Source organism: Emys orbicularis, chromosome 25, assembly GCF_028017835.1.
Source record: "Emys orbicularis isolate rEmyOrb1 chromosome 25, rEmyOrb1.hap1, whole genome shotgun sequence".
NCBI lineage: Eukaryota > Metazoa > Chordata > Testudines > Emydidae > Emys > Emys orbicularis.
This window is the reverse complement of record NC_088707.1, coordinates 12,882,112-12,888,111: the sequence shown is the minus strand read 5'-3', so window position 1 is coordinate 12,888,111 and position 6,000 is coordinate 12,882,112.

Sequence of the window (6,000 nt, the reverse complement as noted above, 5' to 3'; positions counted from 1 at the left end):
AGACACAAGAATGAAAGAAAAGTCTTGGTATTACTTTTTCTCCCTCAATATGTTCAAACAATTTTTTATTTTTGCATCAAAAAACGCTTCACATCCAGGGCCCTCCAATTTGTTGTTTGAACATATTGAGGGAAAAAAAGTAATACCAAGACTTTTCTTTCATTCTGGTCTCTCTACACTTTCCCTTTAGCTCCCCCTGGTGGCTGATTGATTCTATCACTGCACTGAGGTTAATGATATTGTACTGGAATCAAGTCATCAGTTTAGTTAAATCATCAAATCTCCTATATTACTAACAACAAGAAAAGCTGTAACTTTCAGTTTTCCAATCTAATTTAGATTATCATATAATTAATCTTTACTCTTTAACCAATAAACTTCATATTTAATTTCGTTTCCATTGGTAACAACAACAGGGTCAAAGATTGTGCAATCTTATCATACACGTTAGGTTTCTTTTAATCCCTACTTCCACCGAGTGAACCCTTGTGTAAAGCTGTAGCTTACCCCAAAACAGGCCTGCTACTTCTGAGAGTTTGTTTGTCGCTGGGCTTTCTGTCACGAGTGTTCATGGAAAGGGGTCTCACGTTATGTGGGAAAGTTTGTATCATGAGAACAAGCACCTCTAGTCTCTTTTCCCACATTTTAATCTTTCAAAGTAGCAGGAGGTGGATGAGAAGGGATGCAAATGCATAATACACAAGAGCAAACAAAAGCATAGACTCAGGATTCAGGCCAGATCTAGAGGCTGAAACATCGATTCCCTCATTGGTTATCAGCCCTTGAATATCATGAAAGTCTTCAATGTACAACAAAGCAGCAAGATTGGCATCCATGGGAAGGAATGTCCTCTGAAGGCACCAACTGCTTCTTTCTTTGCCTCTTGAAACTTTGGATCCAGGTGGTAAAGGACAATTGTTCCCAATCGAGCTGTGGTATCCCTTGAGACTGTAGTCAATGCCGCTGCACTAGTGAAGGATGTTTTAAAAACAGTTTTACCTGAACCATAGTCCACCATAGCTTTCTTCTCTGGTGTGAATGCCAACAACTAGTTGCCTGCTATTTTGACCTGAGTTCTTGCCAAGACCTTGGCCTTGGTCAGGGTAAATTTACACATCTCTGGAGCAGAATCCTTTACCAAACGACCCAAAAATCTCAGCAGTGTTAGGCCTGGTCTACACTACGACTTTAATTCGGATTTAGCTGCCTTAATTCGAATTAACGCTTGACCCGTCCACACAACGAAGCCATTTAATTCGAATTAAAGGGCCCTTTAATTCGATTTCTGTACTCCACCCCGACGAGCGGAGTAGCGCCAAAATCGAATTTGTCAATTCGAATTAGCGTTAGTGTGGCCGCAATTCGATGTTATTGGCCTCCAGGAGCTATCCCACAGTGCACCATTGTGACCGCTCTGGCCAGCAATCTGAACTCGCATGCACTGGCCAGGTGGACAGGAAAAGCCCCGGGAACATTTGAATTTCATTTCCTGTTTGCACAGCGTGGAGAGCACAGGTGACCACAGAGAGCTCATCAGCACAGGTAACCATGCAGGCTGATAATCGAAAAAGAGCACCAGCATGGACCGTACAGGAGGTACTGGATTTGATCTCTATATGGGGAGAGGATTCAGTGCTAGCTGAACTGCGTTCGAAAAGACGAAATGCCAAAACTTATGAAAAAATTTCCAAGGGCATGATGGAGAGAGGCCACAATAGGGACACAGATCAGTGCCGCGTGAAAGTCAAGGAGCTGAGACAAGCCTATCAAAAAGCAAAGGAGGCAAACGGTCGCTCCGGGTCAGAGCCACGGACATGCCGCTTCTACGCTGAGCTAAATGCATTTCTAGGGGGGGCCGCCACCACTACCCCACCTCTGACTGTGGATTCCGAGCTGGGGATAATCTCATCAGGTACACCTGATGATTCCGTGGAAGGGGAAGAGGAGGAGGAGGAGGACGAGCTGGCAGAGAGCACCCAGCTCTCCGTTCTCCCCAACAGCCAGGAACTGTTTCTCACCCTGACTGAAGTACCCTCCCAAGCCTCCCAAGCCAGCACCCAAGACCATGACCCCATGGAAGGGACCTCAGGTGAGTTTACCTTTTAAAATATAAAACATGGTTTAAAAGCAAGCATTTTTAATGATTAATTTGCCCTGAGCACTTGGGATGCATTCGCAGCCAGTACAGCTACTGGAAAAGTCTGTTAACATGTCTGGGGATGGAGCGGAAATCCTCCAGGGACATCTCCATGAAGCTCTCCTGGAGGTACTCCAAAAGCCTTGCCACAAGGTTTCTGGGCAGTGCAGCCTTATTCCGTCCTCCATGGTAGGACACTTGACCACGCCATGCTAGTAGCAAGTAATCTGGTATCATTGCCTGACAGAGCCTGGCAGCGTATGGTCCCGGTGTTTGCTGGCATTCAAGCAACATCCGTTCTTTATCTTGCTGTGTAATCCTCAGGAGAGTGATATCGCTTAGGGTAACCTGGTTGAAATAAGGGAATTTAATTAAGGGGACTGAGGTGGCCGTTCCTACTGGGCTGTTTGCCTGTGGCTGAAAAGAAATCCTTCCCTGCATTTAGCCAAGTGCAAAGGGGGGGGGGGAGGATTGGCCCAGAGCTTTTCGCGTTTTGCTAGCAGGGATCTTCCCTGATACCAGCCAGGCGGTGGGGGGAGGGAGAAAGCACTCATCCCAGAGAATTCATGGCGGGTGGGGGGTGGTGGTGTTAGTTTGGTTCCTGCAGGGATCTTCCCTGATACCAGCCACGCGGTGGGGGGAGGGAGAAAGCACTCATCCCAGAGAATTCATGGCGGGTGGTGGGGGGGGGTGTTAGTTTGGTTCCTGCAGGGATCTTCCCTGATACCAGCCACGCGGTGGGGGGAGGGAGAAAGCACTCATCCCAGAGAATTCATGGCGGGTGGGGGGGGGGGGGGTGTTAGTTTGGTTCCTGCAGGGATCTTCCCTGATACCAGCCACGCGGTGGGGGGAGGGAGAAAGCACTCATCCCAGAGAATTCATGGCGGGTGGGGGGGGGGGGTTAGTTTGGTTCCTGCAGGGATCTTCCCTGATACCAGCCACGCGGTGGGGGGAGGGAGAAAGCACTCATCCCAGAGAATTGGATGGGGGGGGGGTGTTAACCTTCAGCAGCAGAATACAAGCTAACAGGAAAACTGCAGCACAACGGGCTTTGCTTGGTATGTGGGAAAGCAGGGCGCAGAAGCCTAAAGACAGTGGCTTACCATGGCAGCATGCAAGGTGAATTCTGTTGCCCCGACCTGCGTCTGTGATCTCTAGCAGCAAAGCCACAGGCACTCAATATTAAGAGGCAAAATGCGACCTTGCACAGAAATCACATGTGCTATGTAATGTGAATAGTATACACCGTGAAAGAGTATAAGCATTGTTCTGAAAAATGTATCTTTTAAAAAAATTCTCTCCTTTTTTCACTCCCTCCAGCAGGTGCAAATGTTTCAAGCCTCCCTCCTCCTTCCCGAAGGCTATCCCAGATAAGGCGTCGTAAAAAAAAGACGAGAGAAGAGATGTTTTCCGAAATCATGCAATCCACCAGGAATGAAAGAGCTCATCTGAATGAGTGGAAGGAGACGGTTTGCAAGTATAGGAAAGAAGCCAGTGACCGTGAGGACAGGAGGGACCAACGTGAGGACATGAGGGACCAACGTGAGGACAGAAGGGACCAACGTGAGGAGAGGAGAGACGCTCGAGATGAGAGGTGGCGGCAGGAAGATCAGAGGAGTCGGGAAGCAACGCTGGGGCTGCTGCGTGAGCAAACAGACATGCTCCGGCGTCTGGTGGAGCTTCAGGAACGGCTGCTGGAGAACAGAGTGCCGCTACAGCCCCTGTATAACCCCCCTACCTCCTCACCATGTTCCATAGCCTCCACACCCAGACGTGTAAGAACACGGGGGGGGGAGGCTCCGTACACCCTCCCATTCCACCCCAGTGGACAGCCCAAGCAAAAGGCTGCCATTTTTTTAACCTTTTTTTACTGGGCTTTTCCTTCCCGCAGATCCTCCTCCCAAACCCCACTCAGGTTCTGTGCCGCTACAGCCCCTATATAACCCCCCTACCTCCTCACCATGTTCCATAGCCTCCACACCCAGATGTGTAAGAACACGGGGGGGGAGGCTCCGTACACCCTCCCATTCCACCCCAGTGGACAGCCCAAGCAAAAGGCTGCCATTTTCTTAACCTTTTTTTACTGGGCTTTTCCTTCCCGCTGATCCTCCTCCCAAACCCCACTCAGGTTCTCTCCCTCTTTTTATAATCAATTAATAAAGAATAAATGATTTTTAAACAATGGTGACTTTATTTCCTTTGAAAGCAAGCTGGGGGAAGGGGGAGGGTGGGTTCCTTACAGAGAATGAGTCAATAAAGGGGGCGGGTTTTCAGGAAGGATAAACAAACATAAATTTCACACTGTAGCCTGGCCAGTCATGAAACTGGTTTTCAAAGCTTCCCTAATGCGCAGCGCTTCATCGTGTGCTCTTCTAATCGCCCTGGTGTCTGGCTGCGAGTAATCAGCAGCCAGGCGATTTGCCTCAGCCTCCCACCCTGCCATAAAGGTCTCCCCCTTGCTCTCACAGAGATTGTGAAGCACACAGCAAGCAGTAATAACAATGGGGATATTGGTTTGGCTGAGGTCTGAGCGAGTCAATAAGGATCGCCAGCGACCTTTTAAACGGCCAAATGCACATTCTACCACCATTCTGCACTTGCTCAGCCTGTAGTTGAACAACTCCTGACTCCTGTCCAGGCTGCCTGTGTATGGCTTCATGAGCCATGGCATTAAGGGGTAGGCTGGGTCCCCAAGAATAACAATTGGCATTTCAACATCCCCCACGGTTATTTTCTGGTCCGGAAAGTAAGTCCCTTGCTGCAGCCGTTTAAACAGATTGGTGTTCCTGAAGACGCGAGCGTCATGAACCCTTCCCGGCCAGCCCACATGGATGTTGGTGAAACGTCCCTTGTGATCCACAAGTGCTTGCAGCACCATTGAGAAGTACCCCTTGCGGTTTATGTACTGGGTACCCTGGTGCTCCGGTGCCAAGATAGGAATATGGGTTCCATCTATTGCCCCACCACAGTTAGGGAATCCCATTGCAGCAAAGCCATCCACTATGACCTGCACATTTCCCAGAGTCACTACCTTTCGTAGCAGCACCTCCGTGATTGCTTTGGCTACTTGCATCACAGCAGCCCCCACAGTAGATTTGCCCACTCCAAATTGATTCCCGACTGACCGGTAGCTGTCTGGCGTTGCAAGCTTCCACAGGGCTATCGCCACTCGCTTCTCAACTGTGAGGGCTGCTCTCATCTTGGTATTCTGGCGCTTCAGGGCAGGGGAAAGCAAGTCACAAAGTTCCATGAAAGTGCCCTTACGCATGCGAAAGTTTCTCAGCCACTGGGAATCGTCCCACACCTGCAACACTATGCGGTCCCACCAGTCTGTGCTTGTTTCCCGGGCCCAGAATCGGCGTTCCAAGCCTATAACCTGGCCCATTAACATCATAATCTCCAAAGCACCGGGGCCCGCGGTCTCAGAGAATTCTGTGTCCGTGTCCATGTCCTCATCACGCTGGTCGCTGCGCTGCAATCGCCGCCTCCTCCTCCTCGCCTCTTTTTTCTGGTCCTGTGTAAGCATAAACTCCACGAGAAAGCGCGAGGTGTTTATAATGTTCAAGACTGCGTTCTGGAGCACAACGGGATCCATGCTTGATGCAGAATGGAGTCTGCAGAGTTCACTCAGGAAAAAAGGCGCGAAATGGTTGTCTGCCGTTGCTTTCAGGGAGGGAGGGGGAGGCTGTACCCAGAACTACCTGCGACAATGTTTTTTGCCCCATCATGCACTGGGGTCTCAACCCAGAATTCCAAGGGGGGTGGAGACTGCGGGAACTATGGGATAGCTATGTAAAAGCTACCCACAATGCCACGCTCTGGAAATCGATGCTACTATGGTAGCTTGGACGCAAACCACCGAA